Source organism: Phocoena sinus, chromosome 2 (assembly GCF_008692025.1).
Source record: "Phocoena sinus isolate mPhoSin1 chromosome 2, mPhoSin1.pri, whole genome shotgun sequence".
Lineage (NCBI taxonomy): Eukaryota > Metazoa > Chordata > Mammalia > Artiodactyla > Phocoenidae > Phocoena > Phocoena sinus.
The window spans coordinates 104492530-104514044 of NC_045764.1; the positions used below are offsets into that span (position 1 = coordinate 104492530).

At 42.3% G+C, this 21515-nt stretch overlaps 1 protein-coding gene across 3 annotated transcripts in view; it reads right to left on the reverse strand.

The window, feature by feature from the left end:
* STXBP6 (syntaxin binding protein 6) overlaps window positions 1-21515 on the reverse strand; it is a 273913-nt gene that overhangs the window by 215958 nt on the left and 36440 nt on the right. Inside the window, exon 1 of one of the 3 annotated variants that reach the window (XM_032624044.1) lies at window positions 3165-3243. The exons of the other annotated variants lie outside the window; for them this stretch is intronic. The gene's annotated coding sequence lies outside the window, so the exon portion shown is untranslated. Of the gene's footprint in view, window positions 1-3164; window positions 3244-21515 lie in introns of those variants that run through there. 3 annotated transcript variants of the gene reach the window in all.

Below are 21515 nucleotides of genomic sequence, written 5' to 3' on the forward strand. Positions count from 1 at the left end.
CTGACACGTGCTTGGACTTCCACCTGGGATCTGTGCCAGGGGTGTGCCCTGAATGCTTCAAGACAGACGGGCACAGCCGGACCTAAGGTGAATGCAGAGGACTCCCTGGAGGGACACACTCACTTCTGCACAGACCCTACACGCTTTCAGAACAACAAAGGGCAACTCTTGGTACATGTATGGGAGGAAACATGGTCAGAGAAGCTGTTACAGAAAAAAGGTATCTGAGACAAATATAAACTCCTCAGATGTCCATTTGGTACTAAGTCTTATGGGGGTTGGTGGGAGGAAGGAAGGTGAAAGGTGAACTTTTAAAAGGTACATCCCCACCTGTTCACTGAAGTGGGGGTGGACAGACCTGAGGTAGTTTTGCAAGAATAAATGTTCTTGGCCCATGTACATTTTAAAAACACGTATTTTAAACTGAAACCATTTCCTCTAAGATCAGGAACGAGATAAGGTTGCCCACTCTCACCACTATTATTCAACATAGCTTTGGAAGTTTTAGCCACAGCAATCAGAGACAAAAAAGAAATAAAAGGAATCCAAATTGGAAAAGAAGAAGTAAAGTTGTCACTGTTTGCAGATGACATGATACTATACATAGAGAATCCTAAAGATGCTACCTGAAAACTACTAGAGCTCATCAATGAATTTGGTACAGCAGCAGGATACAAAATTCACGCACAGAAATCTCTGGCATTCCTATACACTAATGATGAAAAATCTGAAAGAGAAGGAAACACTCCCATTTACCACTGCAACAAAAAGAATAAAATACCTAGGAATAAAGCTACCTAGGGAGACAAAAGACCTGTATGGAGAAAACTATAAGACACTGATGAAAGAAATTAAAGATGATACAAACAGATGGAGAGATATACCATGTCCTTGGATTGGAAGAATCAACATTGTGAAAATGACTCTACTACCCAAAGCAATCTACAGATTCAATGCAATCCCTATCAAACTACCACTGGCAGTTCTCACAGAACTAGAACAAAAAAATTCACAATTTGTAAGGAAACACAAAATACCCCGAATAGCCAAAGCAATCTTGAGAAAGAGAAACGGAGCTGGAGGAATCAGGCTCCCGGACTTCAGACTATCCTACAAAGCTATAGTCATCAAGACAATATGGTACTGACACAAAAACAGAAATACAGATCAATGGAACAGGATAGAAAGCTCAGAGATAAACCCACGCACATATGGTCATCTTATTTTTGATAAAGGAGGCAAGAATATACAATGGAGAAAAGACAGCCTCTTCAATAAGTGGGGCTGGGAAAACTGGATAGCTACATGTAAAAGAATGAAATTAGAACACTCCCTAACACCATACACAAAAATAAACTCAAAATGGATTAAAGACCTAAATTTAAGGCCAGACACTATAAAACTCCCCAAGATCCTTTGACCCATCTCCTAGAGAAATGGAAGTAAAAACAAAAATAAACTCCCCAAGATCCTTTTTGACCCACCTCCTAGAGAAATGGAAGTAAAAACAAAAATAAACAAATGGGACCTAATGAAACTTCAAAGCTTTTGCACAGCAAAAGAAACCATAAACAAGACAAAAAGACAGCCCTCAAAATGGGAGAAAATATTTGCAAATGAAGCAACTGACAAAGGATTAACCTCCAAACGTTACAAGCAGCTCATGCAGCTCAATATCAAAAACGGGTAGAAGACCTAAACAGACATTTCTCCAAAGAAGATATACAGATTGCCAACAAATACATGAAAGGATGCTCAACATCACTAATCATTAGAGAAATGCAAATCAAAACTACAATGAGGTATCACCTCACACCAGTCAGAATGGCCATCATCAAAAAATCTACAAAAAATTAATGCTGGAGAGGGTGTGGAAAAAAGGGAACCCTCTTGCACTGTTCGTGGGAATGTAAATTGATGCAGCCACTATGGAGAACAGTATGGAGGTTCCTTAAAAAACTAAAAATAGAACTACCATACGATCCAGCATCCCACTCCTGGGCATATACCCTGAGAAAACCATAATTCAAAAAGAGTCATGTACCACAAGTTCATTGCAGCTCTATTTACAAGAGCCAGGACATGGAAGCAATCTAAGTGTCCATCGACAGATGAATGGATAAAGAAGATGTGGCACATATATACAATGGAATATTACCCAGCCATAAAAGGAAATGAAATTGAGTTATTTGTAGTGAGGTGGATGGACCTAGAGACTGTCATACAGAGTGAAGTAAGTCAGAAAGAGAAAAACAAATACCATATGCTAACACATATATATGGAATCTTAAAATAAAATGGTTATGGAGAACCTAGGGGTAGGATAGGAATAAAGACACAGACATAGAGAATGGACTTGAAGACACAGGGATGGGGAAGGGTAAGCTGGGACGAAGTGAGAGTGTGACATGGACATATATACACTACCAAATGTAAAACAGATAGCTAGTGGGAAGCAGCCGCATAGCACAGGGAGATCAGGTCGTTGCTTTGTGACCACCTAGAGGGGTGGGATAGGGAGGGTGGGAGGGACATGCAAGAGGGAGGAGATATGGGGATATATGTATACATATAGCTGATTCACTTTGTTATACAGCACAAACTAACACACCATTGTAAAGCAACTATACTCAAAGATGTCATAAAAAAAAAGAAAAAGAAAAAAATGCATATTTTATGTGAAACCGATTTCTAGTTTCTCCTGAAGATTCAGCAACATTAAGTAGTCCTACAGTCTTCTCCCAGCAGCCCCCCCTCCCCCCACCACTGACCACGGTCCACAGTCTCAAATTCATCATCCCCACCACTGTCTATTTTATTGCCCAAACTGAGGCTTAATATCAGTTGACCATCATCCAAATTGCCCTGCTTTTCTTATATCTGGCCTGTTGGCTAATTTATTTCTGTATGGTTATTGAGTATGAATAACCTGATGTAGATACTAAATTAATTAGCATGACTGGGAAAGTTTCTAAGAGCCCATAAGGCAGAGGGAGCACAGTTTAAAAAAAAATGTTACTGCCCAAGGGAAAGTAAAGCTGATATCAAGAAATCATCACATGAATCTGGGGGAATTAAACCAAGGGTATCAAAATAAACAAAAACAAGCCAATGTTCACATCACTCTGTCATCTCAGAAGTTTATATACACGTTCTATTCTCACCTCTCCCAGCAAGCCAACTGCTCTGAGAAAGTGCCACCAGGCTCTGGAGCCACAAATACAAACGAGGTGAAACGTGGAAGGTGGGTACTCCTGCAGCCTCACACACAGCCAACTGGAGGACACTTCTGGTATATTTATCAAAAGCTCTGAAAATCGGCACACAGCAATTCTACTCCTAGGAATACGAAGGAAATCATCAAACAAGTGGGCAAAGGTGCATATTCAAGGATGTTTACCTATTTGATTGGTTCTCTTAAAACACCAGCCTGGTAGTTTTCTTTCACGGATATCATATTAAATCTCAATATAAATCGTAAAGAGTCAGTGTTCCACAGAAATTTGAAGGCCCAAACCTTCAAACCTAGCCATGTTTTCCTGCTTTTGACCAGGCATTTCCTCGAGTGTCTACTAGTTTGTGCCAGACTGGAGACATGCACGTGAGAGGCAGGACAGGCACGGGCAGGAGGCTTCACCGGAAGAGGCCCAGAACTGCAGGGGGCTCTCAATAACCGCTGCTGTCCTAAGAAACCCCTGGCTTCGTGAAGAGAGCTTAAACATATAAGACCTGCATTTTGTTTTTTTAAAAGAATGTTTAAATCTGGCCTTTTGCTCATAGCCCCTGCAGCAGACTTCTTAGATGTCTGTATTCACCTCAAAAGTACCTAGACAGCAGTAAATGACACGATGCTAAACCATCATTCCCAGGACAGTCACCATCTGTCTCACACCCTGTGTGAAATACCTAGCACTGCACATCATTATAAACGGGGTCTGTTAATTCTATATGTATGTGCATGTGTGTATGCTCCTATAACACAGAAATCCTCCTGTGGTTCTGGATAGCTGTATCCATTTCTCATTGGTGAGCCCCACCCAACCCAGCAGAAGCTGGGAAGCTCTGAAGAGAAAGAGGACAGGTTAGGGAACAGGAACTTTTACAGCTAAATTAAGACTGAATAACATATGTTTAAAAAAATACTCCAGGGCTTCCCTGGTGGCGCAGTGGTTGAGAGTCCGCCTGCCGATGCAGGGGACGCGGGTTCGTGCCCCGGTCCGGGAGGATCCCACATGCCGCGGAGCGGCTATGCCCGTGGGCCATGGCCGCTGAGCCTGTGCGTCCGGAGCCTGGACTCCGCAGCGAGGGAGGCCACAACAGTGAGAGGCCCACGTACTGCAAAAAAAAAAAAAAAAAAAAAAAAATACTCCAGTGCCTTAATTAGTTTGAAGTTATTTGGTGTTGTTTGATGGCTGCAGCATCCCTTGATACTTAGTTATTTACAAAATAACTATGCTGATTTCCTCCGTTCTAATTCTACCCCTCATTTATCATACGGTTCTCAGTGGTATGTAAATATAAAGACAGCTCACTGTACGGACTGAGACAGAAGAAGTGCAAATGATTAAACGCAAATGCAGAAGTCATGTCAATACAGTGCGGAAAATGAAATCTTTCTTTTTTCTTTTTTTCTATGCAATTAACCCAGAAACCACATGGAAATTAGCCAAGAAAGAATGCTCAGTAATAAACAAGCTTGATTACAGAAGCCCAGCCCCATAGATACCTACTCTATCTGTTACAGAATTAGAGTGCTCTAAACTCTTAACAGGAGTTGAATGGAAAAAAAAATCCAAAAAGATTCTGGCTTGAGATGTAGCCACTCAGCTGACAGTTTTATTCTGTGTCACATCATTAACTACTAAAGAACTCATAAAAAAACCAGAAACCTCCACAACCAGATTTTAACAAGACACAGAGAAGAAAAATAGAAGGAAAGGCATAGGAAGAAAATAGAAGATTCCATGGTGTTTCCAAAGACCCAGGTCAATCAACAGCCAAAGACAATATCTCTAGAGTAGTTGTTTACAGATCGGGGGACTCATTTCATAGAAGAAGAAAGGCAGCAAGCCAAAGGCTTAGCAGTCCCGGCTCCTCCAATACCTCTTACTATTATCCAAGCATCTGGCCTCGCCATACCAACAGGAGGCTGCCCATCACCAGATGTGGGCTCTAGTCTACTAGACAGAATACAGGCTGAGCTGGTGACCAATGTATGTATCTCGCAGCTAGATTAAAGGGTGGAAACTTCTTTTCCCTTTTTTTTTCTAAATGAGCATTAAGAGAGTCTCCACCATTGTCCACAGGGTGTGTTGGGTGTTACACATAACATTTAGTCTATGGGTTTCAGAATGGCTAGACTGCATCGTGAGAGAACCAGAGTTGAAATGGACATCACTGAGAGCTGTGGATTCAGATTGGATGATGGGGTCCCATGACTGCTTCTCAATGTAGCAGCAGCTGACTATGACTTTGGGGTGCTTCCTGTTAGGAAAGGGGTAAATGAATGTGTGGTTTTACCTATGAGGATTGGGTTACATTAGTAGAGGGCATCTTTGGAACTATATGTAGGAAGTGAGTTATGAGCTAGGCAGGGAAGGGATGTACAGGACAGGTCACAACTCAAGATGCCTTGCTTCTCACTTTATGGTTCTCAGGGGAGCTACCCAACCGCCTGCTTTTATGAACCACATGGGTACACCTTCCCAGGCCAAGCTGAGTGGAACAGGAAAGGCCCTTGACCCAGGAAGAGTCAATCTAGCTACAATATGGCCTCACTTAAAAAGAGAAGCTGGGCCAATCAGATTCTGAAAGAAAACAGTGAATGACCCAAATAGCAGTGGAAGCTGAAGCTTTAACTGTCATTTATGATGCAGAGAGAGGCTGAAAGACAGATTCATGTAAGGCAAACTTAGAGAGAAAACTGACCTGTAGATTGAGGAAAGAATGGTGCAGATATGCGGAGAGAAGGAGAGGGAGAGAGAGAGACAGACAGATAAAGTAGACAGAGAAAAGGAAAGGAAACACTCAGAGCCTCTTGCGTACACCCACTTTTCTGGTTCGTAAGCAAGGTAATGAAAAACTCCTATTTTCCTGAACTAATTGGAATGAGTTGCTCTTACAGGCAAACAAAAGGACTTACTGGAAGCAATGAACACTGGCAAGCAACTTAAAATCTAAGTATGTATCTCACTTTCTTTATTCATATAATAGGCCTAACACCTGCCCAATCAGTTCACACAAGCCATTGGGGGAACACAGTCAGATCACTGTGAATGTGTAATTTGTTGTTACCGAGGGGTGTGGATAGTAGAATGACAGCAAGTTCACAGTTCTAAATAAACAGAAAACTTTCCTTGCCTATGTTAACCTGAGCTTTTTTTTATGTTCACTGAGCTTTCATCATCCCTAAAGGCAAGACAAATCCAGTCAAAAGACATATTAATGCAAGATGACGTCTGTACTTTATGTAAGAGGGGAAAAAAAGCCCAACCAATTCAAGGTTATGATTCCCACAAATGCAAACCACACTAAATATGTCAGCTAAAAAATAAAGAAAAGAATGCCTAGAAGACAAACTTCGGTGACAGACAAGTAGACCTCTGAGAACTGCCTTGTCTCCACTCGTCTCCATGCCTGCACAGCCTCAAGGGCCCTACTTCTCACACAGAACTTCCGACTCCAGAGCTGGTAGACCTCCCCGCCCAGCCTCCTCCCCTCCACACCCACTCCCAGCTCCCACGTGGCGGGGCGGCACCCGAGGCCCTGGTGGCCCTGGTGGCCTCCTCCCGGTGTGGCCATTCTTCCTCCCGCTGCTTCTCCTCAGGCTGGGCTAGCTGCCCCTCTTAGGTACCACATGTGCAGCTTTATCACTGTGTCTGGCATATTATAGGCAATTGTACGTTTCTGCTGGTGGGTGTCTCCAACCAGATTCTGAGCTACTGGAGAATGTAGGCACCTAGCACAGTGGCTGGTACATCACAGGGCTGAAAAGGCCTGTCTTAAACGCATGCCTTTAAGGTCCACTGGGCTCCTCTTGTCCCACCATCCCTGGGCTGGCAGGTTTCCTTATAAGGGTACTACTCAGCCCCACAGTCGTGCTGAAGAGACTGCTGTGACCATCTGCTAACTTTTCTTCCCCTTGGCTCTGCTGCCTTCATACCAAAAACAAGACCATGACCGACCCAGAGAAGGCATGTTCTATGCTCCATATTCTCCCTAAATATATTAAACGGATTTTTTTAAAAAAAGAAATTCAAAGATACAATCTTACCAGCTTACATAAAACAGCTTCAAGACCACAATGCAGGGATCAGCAAACAGAGTCACATAGTAAATAATTTAGGTTTTGCAGGCCATAGGGTCTCGGTCACAACTCCCCAGATCTGCTGTTACAGCATGAAAGCAATCACACGCAACAGATAAATGAATGGGCAGCCTGTGTTCCAATAAAACTTTATTTACAAGATCAAATGGCCAATCCACAAGCTGGAGTTTGCAGATACCTATAATAACCCAATGCAACAAACACACATCACAGATATACTCATGTGCAAAACAGCAATGCCAGATGCTGAGGGATGTGCTGCAGTGTCCCAGGCCCACACTATTCTAGAGGACAACCACCCATAAGTAACAATGAAAAACAGGCAGACTTGATGAGTATGGTATAGAAGCACCAAAAACATCCAACAGTAAACCTCAGAGCGCCTGAACTGTTGACCACGACCTTCTTTTCCAACACTCCTCCCTGATCTCTGGGACATCACGTGCTCTGGTTTTCTTCCAACCTCTCTGACCACTGTTTCACAGTCGCCTTCACAAACTTGTCTCCACTACCTTGTTCGTTCCTAAAATGCTGTTACCCCTCCGGGTTCTGGCCTACAGCTCTCTTGTCTCTGCCGTCTATAGTCTCCCTTGGCAATTTCATTCATTCCTAAAACTTATAGGCTGAAAACAAATCACATCTACATCTTCTTCCCAGGCATCCACAATGAATTTCCACCTGGATGAACCACAGACACGTCAGACTCAACAGTCCAAAATTGAATGAATCATCTTCCCCTAAACAGTTTCCATGTTCCTATGTCAGAAACCAGAAACACAAGCCTCCTCCTTCCCTCCTCCTCCTTTATTCCCTCTGATCTATGCCCTCATCCCTCACAATATATCAGTTGCCAAATTCTGTTCAATTCCACATTCTAAATTTCTCCGCATCTACCCACTTCTTTTTCTCTCTCTGTCCTTGCCCTCAGTCAGGCAGCCATCATCTCCTGTCTTGATAACAACCTCTGAACGGATCAACCAATATCCCGGTTTGCCTCCCTCCAACCCACTTCCCACGGTAGAGCTAGAGTTACTTTTCTCAAATACCTGGGGGCAGATTATTTACCAGCCGTCTTGGCCCAAGCCCACCCTTCCGTACTCTGCTTTATGATGCTGGAGCTAGAAATCTGCAAACTCCATCTTCCAGACTCCCTTGCAACTGGTTTCTTGTTCAATTCTGCCATTGCGAGCCACTGACAGATCGGAAGGCAGAGGTGGGGAGAAGGAACTCTCCCGTTTTCCAGCTGCTGTCGGACTTCACAGTAGCAGCTATTCCAGTTCCCCGTGTTTTTAGCACTCTATATACTAGCCGTGGACCCCCCTGGATGGTGGGAGCAGCGGCCATAAAGTAAGTCCCTCCCCAGAGGCCCACGCAACTCCTTGGCAGTTGGCCCGTCAGCTGTATGGTGGCCCCTCTGAGTTTCTAGGTTTAGTTAACCACACCCATTCCCTTTTGCTCCTCCCACCCCCAGGGACAGCAGCCAGTTTCCTGAAGTTACAAATCTCTGTTACCTCTGCTTCCACTAGTTATTCTTCCAGCCCTCCGACACCTTGTGTCTCCAATTCCCTACGTCAGATCACCTGTATCTGAAATATCAGCCTGGCATCTATTTTCTGACTGGATCCGGGCTGATGCAGTACATGGCACCAGGACTAGTTCCCAGAAAATCAACCCCAAACGTGGGATTCTGGGACGGAGTTGCTTACCTCTTGGACCTTGAACGGTGATAACCTCGTGCCTCCCAATGCACTCCCTACACAGCCGCCACTGTGATGCTTATAGAGCATCTGCCATCACCTCATTGGCTCACCAGTGCCATCAGGAAAGTGAAACCCACTACGGCTCTCAGGGTTCTAGAGCCACTGTTTCTCTCTCTAGCTTCTCCCCTTGCCACTCCTTCCTCCTTCTCATGTTCCAGGCTTCAACCACTCTGAACTCCTTTCCATTTCTGAACCACTCCCCTCCTTCATTCCCTTCACGAAGCTGTCCCCAGCTTTGTATATGGTGTCCCTGATCCTCTCTGTTCATCCAGTTAGCTCCTACTTAGTTTACATGACACCTTCTCCAGGAATTCTTCTCAGATTTGCCTGCAGCCTAACTTCACCCATTATAGCAGTAATGATACTGCCTGTTAACTCTGCCTTTACTCTGTATTCCCACAAAACCACGGATTCTGGGAAGACAGGTACTATGTTTATCTTGCTCCCAGTTTTAATCTCACATAGCAGGTTTTCAATAATAACTTGTTGGATGAGTGAACAAATCCATAAATAAGAAGGTGTAGATTAATTCCTACAAGGGAGATGTGGGAATGCTTCTTAAAGAAGGTACGATTTTGCCCCGGGCTGCTAAACCCGATCTCCAGCACTGCAGAAATTTTACAGAAATTATTATCCTTAGTTTCCATGGACTCCCAAAATAAGTAAAAAGAATTATTTTTCTTCTAGGGGTATCCAAATTATCAAGCAGCTCTTGAAAAATAAGCTTCTTGGGAATAAAACATATCTTTGGGATTTATCCACAGGCAAACCACCTGGATAAAACTACCTTAGAAATATAGTGACTGGGACTTCCCTGGTGGCGCAGTGGTTAAGAATCCGCCTGTCAATGCAGGGGACACAGGTTCGAGCCCTGGTCCAGGAAGATCCTACATGCTGCGGAACAACTAAGCCTGTGCACCACAACTACTGAGCCTGCGCTCTAGAGCCCGCAAGCCACAACTACTGAGCCCGTGGGCCACAACTACTGAAGCCTGTGAGCCTAGAGCACGTTCTCCGCAACGAGAAGCCACCGCAATGAGAAAAGCCTGCACACTGCAATGAACAGTAGCCCCCATTTGCCACAACTAGAGAAAGCCCGCACCCAGCAACGAAAACCTAATGCAGCTAAAAAATAAGCAAAGAAATTTATTTAAAAAAAAAGAAATACAGTGATTGAACTCTCCTGGATGTTTATCGACCCATACTTTCCCCTTTTAGAAGGCCTACCTGGTTTCCAACATCTGTTCTAAAGTAAACTGTGTATAAGATCCCAATACACTTTATTGCTTTCCTTTCAAAAACCTCACACACACCAGATTTCAGAACCTGCTTTAAATCAAGTATGTCATAAACCTGAACAGTACTTTCAGAACTCAGTAAATGGAAAAGAAAAATGCTTCAATGAGGTAAATATCTTTCTATTTATCTCGCTATATAGATTTACTATATATATTGGAAATGTGTTTCCATATTTGGAACTCAGTCTTGCCCCCATCCCAAATAGTTTAAATAATAAGAGAAATGGCTAACTTTTCCTAAAGTTTTGTAACTTTATAGGTAAAAGTAATAGATCTACATGAATTTTACTTCCCAAAACTTATCTTTCACACTTTAAATTTATTTATGATGAAATAGGTCGAACATTCGCCAAAAGCTTCTAGGTTAATTTCTTGTAATGCTTCTTGGCCATTTAGTAGACTTGTTTCTGCTAAGTAAACATTCATAACATTTTGCAGTTCAAAGGTTTTTGTCCTCAGGAATTTGGTTAACCATTTACTTTTTGCCTTGATCTCTTCTTGGTAGCAACAATATACTTTAGCACAGATCAAAGATGGCACATTTCTTATTATGTTCAGCTAATTATATTAAGACTATTTTTTTTTTTTTTTTGCGGTATGCGGGCCTCTCACTGCCGTGGCCTCTCCCCGTCGCGGAGCACAGGCTCCGGATGCGCAGGCTCAGCGGCCATGGCTCACGGGCCCAGCCGCTCTATGGCATGTGGGATCTTCCGGGACCGGGGCACGAACCCGTGTCCCCTGCATCGGCAGGCGGACTCTCAACCACTGCGCCACCAGGGAAGCCCAAGACTATTCTTAATACAATTAATAGAATAGTTTTCATACAACACTTAATATGTTAAAATTGCACCGCAGCACAAAAGGAGAAATCATTACCTAAAAGCTGTTTAGCTTTTCAAAATAGGAAGCTGTCTCCACTTTCCATCGTTACTCTACTCTCTCCTGACTTTGACAATGGGCTAGTGCTGGCCCTACCCCCTCTCCCCTTGCCTTCCTTCCTCACAGCCAACTCCTTGGTCAACTTGCAACTGTCAGCCTAAATGGTCTTGCTGCACCTGAAACTCTCAGCTTCGTTTTCCTCTGTCCCATCCTGAGAAAACCACTCAGAACAACAATCCCCAAACCACTTCTCTCGTGAGTTTCAGTTAAACCTTAGTTATCTTGTTCTTGGCATCACATAGGGTTTCTTTGCTTGTCTCTTTTCAAAAAAAGGGAAGGGGGCAGGAAAGGAAGCAGAGACATAGCTCTAGAGCTATCAAGACATGAATGAGTGTGAGCACACCCTTCCTGAGAATTAACAACTAAAAAAGTGAAAGTAAAAAAGCTTAGGCCCCAGTTAGGTGGAAGGGCTCACCTACACGCCAGCTGCAGTTCTGACAACTCTTACTCTTTGACCTCAATGCATTATTTGCCTCTTTGTGCCTGCTTTGGTCTCCTCAACTGTAAAATAATCATGATATTAATACCTGCCTCATGAAGTATCATGAGGATGAAATGAGATCATTTACACAAACTGTTTAGAACAGCACCCACCGTGGTCACTCAATAAGTGTTACTTCTCATAACTTTCTTTGTATCCTAAAAAGGCCAGTCAACTCACACAAATTAAAGTGGAAAAAAATCGATAAGAAACAAGAGATATGAGAGAAGAAAAATGGCAAGAAGATGGGCCTAAAGTGGAGAAGCCCTTTAGGTATGATGAGAAAAGACACTGAACATGGATGTACATAGAACTTTAGGTAGGGAAGAAATTAGGCCAAAAGAGAGACACATCTAAAGGTGAAGGAAACACTGTCATCCAACTAGCTTAGTGGCTTGGCTATAGAGTCTTCAGACCTGAAAGGGCTCCCCTGTCCTGCTAGGCTAGAGTTTTCCACCAGTGCTCCCCCAGTGCCCTGGGGGTCCCACAGAGTCCCCACAGGAGCCTCGTTGAGGATGGGGAGGGGGAAGCCTCAGCATCACTTCCCACCCATCAACTATTCTAGCACAAATAGAACAGTTCCACTGTTACCTGTTTTATTTGCTCCCAACTTAAAGACGAGATCCTTTGAATAAAAGTTCTATTTCTAAAGGGAAAAATAAAAGCATAAAAGGCCACTAATCTAGTCCAACACTCTCATTTAACAGATTAAGAAATGAGGCCCGGAGAAGGGATGTGACTTTATGTAAACCCATGCAGCATCTACTTTTCTTTCTCAGCCCACCTAGGAGCTGCTTGAGGGCAGCATTCACGGTTTACTCTTTACTCTTTCCTGTTTATATCCCAGATGGGAGCACAGAAATTCAATTAAGGTTGTTGGTTTCAATGAAAAAGTTCTTTTCTTTCAACATTCTGAAGATTTCACTCCCCTTGCTTGCATGGTTTCTGATGAGCAAGAAGCCACTGTAATTCCTATCCTTGTTCCTCCACAGGCAAGGTGTTCTTTTTCCCCTCTGGCTTCCTTCAGGATTTTCTCTGTCTTTTGTTTTCTGCAGTTTGTATAAGACATGCCTTACTCTGTGTGTGTGTGTGTGTGTGTGTTTTGTTTTTGTTTTTTTTTGGGGGGGCAGTACGGGTGGGTACTGTGATGTAGTGGAAAGTATATATTTGGTCTTTGCCCCTGGTTCCTGGCACAGAACTCCTAAAACTCTTGAAATTGCCAGAGTGATAGGAGTAACAGGAGTGTCTCGTTATTCATAAAAAGCCCTTTCCAGCCATACCTGAGTTTATGCTAATAAGGTGACTCCTGTGGACCCTTAGGAAGAGAGCTTTAGGATGGGGGCTGCTTGCTACAAAGACCAAGGCATGATTAGAGGGTTGGAATTTTCAGCAGCCCTCCTTTCCTGGCCTCCAGGGAGGAGAGAGGGGTTAGAGATTGAATCACCAATGGCCAGTGATTTAGTCCATCATGCCTACATAATGAAACCTCCATAAAAAACCTCTAAAAATGAAGTTTTAGAAAACTTCTAGGTTGGTGAACATACAAAGGTGCTAGGAGGGTGGCACACCTGGAGAAGGCATGGAAGCTCTGTGCCCCCACCTCCCCACATACAGCTTGCTCTGTGCATCTCTTCCACCTGAGTTGTACCCTTTATAATAAACTGGTAATAGTAAGCATAGCACTTTTCCTCAGTTCTGTGAATTGTTTTAGCAAATGATCCAACCTCAGGGGGTTAGGGTCGTGGGACCCCAGAATTTGTCATTGGCTGTGCAGAAATGTGGGTAGCCTTGAGCACCCCATTTGTGGCTGGCATCTGAAGTGGGGACAGACTTGTGGGACTGAGCCCTTAACCAGTAGGGTCTGCACTAACTCCAAGAACTAGTGTCAGAATTGAATTGAACTGCTGGAGACCCAAGTTGGTGTCAGAGAACTGGAGAATTGGTGTGGGAAAAAAACAGCAACACGTATTTGGTGTGGGGTATGGGGAGAACCCGCAGGTATCGGGTTGGCCAAAAAGTTCATTCAGATTTTTCTGTAACATCTTATGGAAAAACCCAAATGAACTTTTTGGCCAACCCAATATTCATCTCAAGCTTCCTGGACATGTGGTTTGGTGTCTGTCATTAGTTTTCAGATATTTCTTCTGCTCCTTTCTTTTCTCCTTCTGGCATGGCACATATGCTATGCCTTTTTATATTGTTCCACATACTTTGTATGTTCTATTCTTTTTTTAAATTATTTTTTCTCTTTGCATTTAAGTTTGGAAAGTTTCCATTGATCTATCTTCAAGTTCACTGTTTCTTTCTTTGTCAGTGTCAAGCCTACGTACAAGTCCGTCAAAGTTACTTTCCATTTTTGTTACTATGTTTTTGATTTCTAGCATTTTCTTGTAATTATTTCTCTGAGTTTCAATCTCTCTGCTTACATTACCCATCTGTTCTTGCATGTTGTCTTCTTCCATTAGAACCCTTGACATATCACAATTCATTTAATTTCCTTGTCTGATAGTTCTAACGCCTGTGTCATAAGAGAGTCCGTTTTCTGCTTATTATGTTGTCTCTCTAGACTGTGCTCTTTCTTACCTGTTGGCATGCCTTGTAATTTTCTGTTGAATGTGGGGCAGGTTGTGTCAGTCGATAGGAAGTAAGGTAAGTAGGCCTTTAGGGGTGATGATTTTTTTATTTTTCCATCATAGTGACTATAATGAAAGCAGAGGGTAGCATTATCTTCCACAATCAAGCAATAAATATTCTTGAACTTATTAATCATTATTCCCTGTTCAAACATGTACCTTCTGTTAGGTCTCTGGACTGAGCTAGTTTCTCAGGCTACCACTTGAAGCAACACCATTTAAACCACTGTAAAAGGTGGGATCACAATACCATTCAAGGTTAGAGACAGCACTAATTTATCCGTATTACAAACTAGTTGCTTTTCTTATAACCCAACATACAGTTGTGGTAAAAACATTCTGCACAACTAATTCCTTTAAGTAGATGAGACTGGACCAGTATTTTCAGGCCTCTATAATGTCATTTAGGCCAGTGAATTGAGATGCAGAAAAAATTTAACTTCTTTGCTATTAATCATCACAGACTACCTTGAGAGAAGATAATCAGCTGCATATTTCCAACATAAATGCTTCCAATTTAAGTAACTTATGACAGGGAAGCCTATACAATTGAGTTCTTGTGACTTCCTAAGTCCTGTTAAAGAAACAATGGTTTCCCCATCTTCGCCAAGCCAGCTGAAGTTTAGCAACAAGTAAGTCCGCACTGAAATGTTCACATCGCAGATTCTTGAATGTAAGGGTCAAACAATCAAAGATGTGAAGATGATCTTTTGCTTCACTGACTTTTGGCAAAAGGATCATAAACTGACAAAAGAATTGAGGAGAGCAAGATCAGAGAAAAGCTCTGGCCAGCTTCTTTCAAAGTCACCTCTCAGCTGGAAAGGAAGGAAGGACCAGTGAAGAAAGACATGGAAGGTAACCCCACTGCTGCTCAAACGAAGATATGCTGATGAAACGCCTAATTTCCTTCCTAGCCATTAGTGTCCTCAATCCTGTTAAGTCATCCTTCTGTTGTGTTACCGATATTAAAACGTGCTCTTAAGAAGGAGCATAAATCCCTGAGGGAAAGATTTCAGCTGTAATTGTATTAGGGGAAACAAGCCTAATTATGAATGTGCATGTATCTCTTTACAGAGAATTCTCTAGAACCTTTGCTGAGTCAAGCAAGACCCAAGATACAAACCTAGTTACCAGGCAGATAAAAACTAATCTGTTGTTCTTCTATTAAATCAAGCGGCACAGTACATATAATAACATGAGAGGACTCTTTTGCCAAGAAAAGCATACGAATGTGCCTCAGTATCATCTACCAGACACGAGCCCTACAAGTGCCTTTGGAACCAGGTCAAGACACATGCTACTACACTCATATAGCAACCATTTAGCCCATCACCTCTCTCCCTTCTCAAACCTCATGCTGGGTGACTCCTGTTATCGGCTAAGGCCAGCATCACAAACTTAAACAAGATGAAACATCACGTGAATTGACAGCAACACATCCGTAGCAGGAGTGATGTTCACCATGGAAAGAACTATTCACTGAGCATGAAACTAGCTCAAGAAGCTCTTCCAGCATAAGAGATTTAAGTAATTAATTAATTCATCAAACATTTATTTAGCCACACATAATATATAAAGCATTGTGCTATGCTCTGGGGTAGAGGACTAGGGAAAGAATACAAAGATAGCTGAGGTGTGCCAATCTGTGGATGAAGGTCTGACTGGATTAAGAGTCACAGACAAACAGCACCTGAAGTCAAATGTACCACTCAGCTCTTAATAAAATCACTAACTGGTGAAAAACGGTTTATTCCTATAGGAAATCCACTCGATTTTTTTCTTCCAGTTTTGTTGAGATATAATTGACATATAGCACTGTATAAGTTTAAGGCGTACAGCATAACGATTTGACTTATCACAATAAGTTTGGTGAACATCCATCATCTCATATAGATACAAAATTAAAGAAATAGAAAAAAATGTATTTTTCTTGTGATGAGAACTCTTAGGTTTTACTCTCAACTTTCATACATAACATACAGAAGTGTTAATTACATTTATCATGTTGTACATTACATCCCTAGTATTTATTTATCCTATAACTGGAAGCTTGTACCTTTTGACAATTCCACCTCCCCACTCCCCACCTCTGATAACCACAAATCTGATCTCTTTTTCTATGAGTTTGTTTGTTTTTGAAGTCTAATTGACCTACAGCACCATGTTAGTTCTTGTTACACAACATAGTGATTCAATAGTTTTGCACATTTCAAAATGATTACCGCAATATCTAGTTACCTTACAAATACATCACATAGTTACTTACTATATTCTCCACACTGTACATTTCATGCCTGTGACTCATTTATTTTGCAAGTGGAAATTTGCACCTCAGTCTCCCTCACCCATTTCTTTCCTCTTCCCACCCCCTCCCCTCTGGCAACCACCTGTTTGTTCTCTTTGACTTGAGTTTTTTGTTACCTCCAGCTGAGAGTACCGTTTGAGGTGGTCTGGTCAACTAAAATATTTGTGGACAAGAGGAAAAAAAAAAATCAGGGTCAGCTAGCACTCTACCCTCAGCCACTGGGGCTACAAGAAGAAGCGTAGCTCTCTGTAAGCACTGAATGGTGAGTGCAGTAATAAGCACACAGCCTGAACCTATAAGCACAATAACCACCCCCTTCCAAGAGCACTGATTCTGACATTCAGGTAGCAACAACTGGGTCCACGGTCCCAATGAAGTAAGAGTAAAGCCCTGAAACTGTGGTTTTTGCCTCTCTCATTTACCACACAGAGAATCAGTATTAGTAAGGGAAGGCTAGTCACTGCTGAAACAGACCTCTAAATATATTATGGCTCAAACACCTCAGAACTTTGTGCCTGGGAAAGGGGTGAATGAGGTCTTCCTCTTATTCACACTGAAACAGGGATTCAGGCTGCAAGGCTCTGCCATCTTTATCAGGGTCACGCTATTGGCTAGAACTCAGTTACCTGTCGCACTTAAGTGCAAGGGAGCTTGGAAAATGCATTCTTGCTGTGGGCTCAGGAAGAGGGAAATGTGGGTTTTGGTGACTAACCTACAGCCTCGGCCACTGTATTTTATGACTTTTCCCTCCCCTCCCAAGCTTTCCCTTGCTCTCTGTGGATATGTATGGATGCATGTCTGTACATATGTGTGCGTGTGTGTGTGTGTGTATATATATGTATATATATCACACACACATACATATATAAAACTATGTTTTATACAGTAAACTTTTGATCCCATCTGTGTAATAAATGCCAGGGAGCCTCACACAAAGATGGGTCACCCTTTACTTGGAAGGAATGGGAATAACTGGATATTACGACGCAGGTGAAGCAGCTCATGAAGAAGCTTTGCTTAGCTTCCTCTGAGAGGCACCTTCAGACAAGGGGGATAAACCCTCCCACGTCCACACTTTCCTTAGGGACCTTATCAAGATCCACCCAAATAATACACTCATGAGAGGCTCATCTCCAAGCTGGCAAAATACTAGTATAGTACGTGATTTCCCCTTATAAAGGGAGCAAAATGCTTGGTATTTCCTTGAGACCCTCAATGATTCCATTTTCTGGCTAAGAATCATCACGCCTTAGGATTGGCACTTTCATCACCAGCGCTAGAAGTTGGCTTTTTTTCTCAGAGCAATCTCTCACAAAGAAAGCGTATTTCACTTCAGATGTGCATTTTACACATTAAACGAGGGGTAGAAACAGTGCTGCCCTGGAATTTGGACACCGGGCAACTGCTAATCCACCACTCTTAGGTTAGTTACCCCATACCCACCTCCCAAAGCAGTTGACTGAAAAACCATGCCTCAACAAAAGACCAAATCAGCATACGCTATGGACTTTTCGTGGTCTATCTCAAATGTGGAATCGCTGGCTTGCAAATGATCTACTACATACAAATATACTAGACCATACATTCTGTTGGCAAGGTATATACATGATTTATCTTGTTATTCCCCACAATGCCTTGTCTATATACCATCATTCAGTAAATATTTGCTGAATGAATACCGTCATTTGAAAAATTTGTCATCTATAAGTCCTCTGCATGTGTCCACATAAGGGCTGCCAGTCTTGGGGACTCATTCATATGACTCATTCTGTACACAATCTTGCTAATAGTGTGAGATGAACGCCTTCCGACTGTGACAGTGACAATGCTGGCAATAAGGTGACAGCAGGATCAGCCACAAAACAGAAAGGACTGGGCTGTTTCATGCCTGTGGGTCTACTCAGTTCCCGGAAGTAGTGCAAGACCCCAGGTCCTAATACGGTTCCCTCAGCCCTATTCCTATCTCCCATCCCTGTTTTAATTTTCTCCAGAGCTCATATCGCCATCTGACATATTTATTTGTGTGCCTTTCTCCCAACGAGAAGCTCTATAAGGACAAGGAATTATGTCCATGTTGTCTAGCACCTAGAAGAGTGCCTGGCACACCAGACATACTCAATAAACATTTGTGGAAGGAATGGATGAAATAAAGAAGATATTTGGATTCTTTTCTCCAAATCTGAAGATTTTAGCCACGAAAGAAATGATCCCTGCAATACTCCAGCATGGTTAGATTCTTCTGACCTAGTGAGAACATCTCAAAAAGAGATCTCACAGACAACACATTTGTTAGGTCATAAAGCAGGGTTTCTAGAAACCCAAGTTATTATCATGCCATCTTAAAGTCCCCAAATAAACTGAGAATGGACAGAATCTCCAGGAGTGGACACACATTGGGCAGCCTTTCACCAAACAAGGACCACATGTGCAGGCCTTGCTCCCTCTCCACTCTAGACACTTGCCCATGGAGCCGGCACCAGTACCTGAAGCATGAAACCAAATAGGAGGATGGGAAATTCCTTCAAACAGCTTCAGAAACCAATTTTCCTGAGTCTCACATGAGCAAAATGATCAGATCCTAGACCCAGCTCTACCCATGGGAAGTAGCCACAATTCACTTAAAGGAAGAAAAAGTATGGTTCAAGTTCAAATTCTCAGCTTTCCAAACATGGTCATGACCTGATAAAATAAACTCCTTTAGGTTGTTAAGAAATCACTGAATGTTAATATTAATTTACCAAACTCTTGTTTGAACTTTAAAATCCGCATTATATTTAATTTTTGGCATATGGGACAGTGTCTATCGGGAACGATGATCCTTGTTCATTCATTCTTCTGTTGATTCTCAAATAGTAATTAAATAATACTCACAAAGTAATGGTAAAAAGACTACCAGCTTGAAAATGTGTAACACAAATGATATTTTACGCACCAAAATGTTTTTATACATTTTACACATCAGAAGTTTTTAGAATTTACATTCTAAAGACATTAGGATCTAACAATTCATTGAAGAAGGGCAAAGTTTCTAAATCCCAAAACTCTCACTGTTGTGGCCTCTCCCGTTGCGGAGCACGGGCTCCGGACGCGCAGGCTCAGCGGCCATGGCTCACGGGCCTAGCTGCTCCGCGGCATGTGAGATCTTCCCAGACGGGGGCACGAAGCTGTGTCCCCTGCATCGGCAGGCGGACTCTCAACCACTGCGCCACCAGGGAAGCCCAGAAGAGTTGTTCTCATACCCTTAACCATACTTTACAAATTTTCCACTAAGACTCTATTCAAGTACATTCTGGCCAAAAGGTTTGTGTCAAGTTTTGTTTTTGTTTTGTTTTTTTCTTTTTAAAGTAAGTACTACCCTAGTCAGCCCACCAGCCAGCCAGTATGTATTATGTGTTAAATCTAGTGCTAGGCATGGGGAATAATGAGACTCAGATATAACTTTCTCCGTGAGCGACTGGATAGATTCTTCAGCAAGTACAGAGGTACACTAGATGATAGCCAAGATTGTTTCTAGCAAATTTGTTTTGCTTTGACTTCAGAACAACTTTAAACAACTTTAAAAATAAGACTTTTCAAGACATCGAGTTAAGTCAGGCAACAATGAAAAAGTGAAATTTCTAACTTAGGGGTTTGGGATTAGCAGATACAAACTGTTATATATAAAATAGGTAAACAACAAGGCCCTACTGTATAGCACAGGGAACTATATTCAATAGCCTGTAATAAATCATAATGGAAAAGAATATGAAAAAGAACATAGATATGTATAACTGAATCACTTTGCTGTACAGCAGAAAATCAACTACACTTCAATAAAAAAATTTTTTTAGAAAGTGAAATTTCAAAATAGTGTGGTAAATCTTTTTTTTTTTTTTTTTTTTTTTTTTGGCCCACCACGTGCTTGCAGGATCTCAGTTCCCCAACCAGGGACTGAACCCAGGCCATGATAGTGAAACCCTGGAATCCTAACCACTAAGCTACTAGGGAACTCCCAGTAGAGAATTCTCCATCACTGGGTTTAATACCTGATGTTCTAAAACTTAAACATACACGTATCTTATTTCCTGGAGACTTTTTTCCTCTTAATCTCATTTGCAGATCACTTGAGTTCTTTGCTTTTCCATTTTTCTACTTGCTTCTCAAAGCGACAGAGAGAAAAATTACACAAATTATACAAAACTATGCAATAAAAAATTAAACCACATTTTTCCCCAGACCTAAGTCCACAAATGTCATGTTCCACATATCATGGAGCATAGTCAAATGCACACAAAAGCTCTCCCCGCTCAGTGAAACAGAAACCCAACAAGCCCAATCCCACTCACTAAGGAACATGGCATGGCCACAGTGTCACATACTCTCTGAGAACTCACTCCAACTTGGTGTTGACCCTCAACTAAACAGAGCAGCTTTTCCAGTCCCACTGGTTTCTGTTACTGGGCTCCAAAGCACCCACATATAGACTCTTCATGCAAAAATGACATCACACACAAAAAACCTGCACTTACTACCAAATCAAAATACCACACATTTGAACATCACATGATCTTAAATTTAAGCAGCAGTGACTGCCACTGTATGTTACAGATCAGTCAATGCCACTACTTATCTTTTCTTGAAAGAGTAAAAGCACCTCCCCAGAGAGAAATGCTGTTTTAATAGGCTATCCCCACTTTTCACACCAGTCCAGCTTCACCTCAAGAGTACAGAACACAACTGCTCCCAACAGTGGCTCACTGAGCTTTGGGGGAACAGGCAAGAGGTCTTCAGAG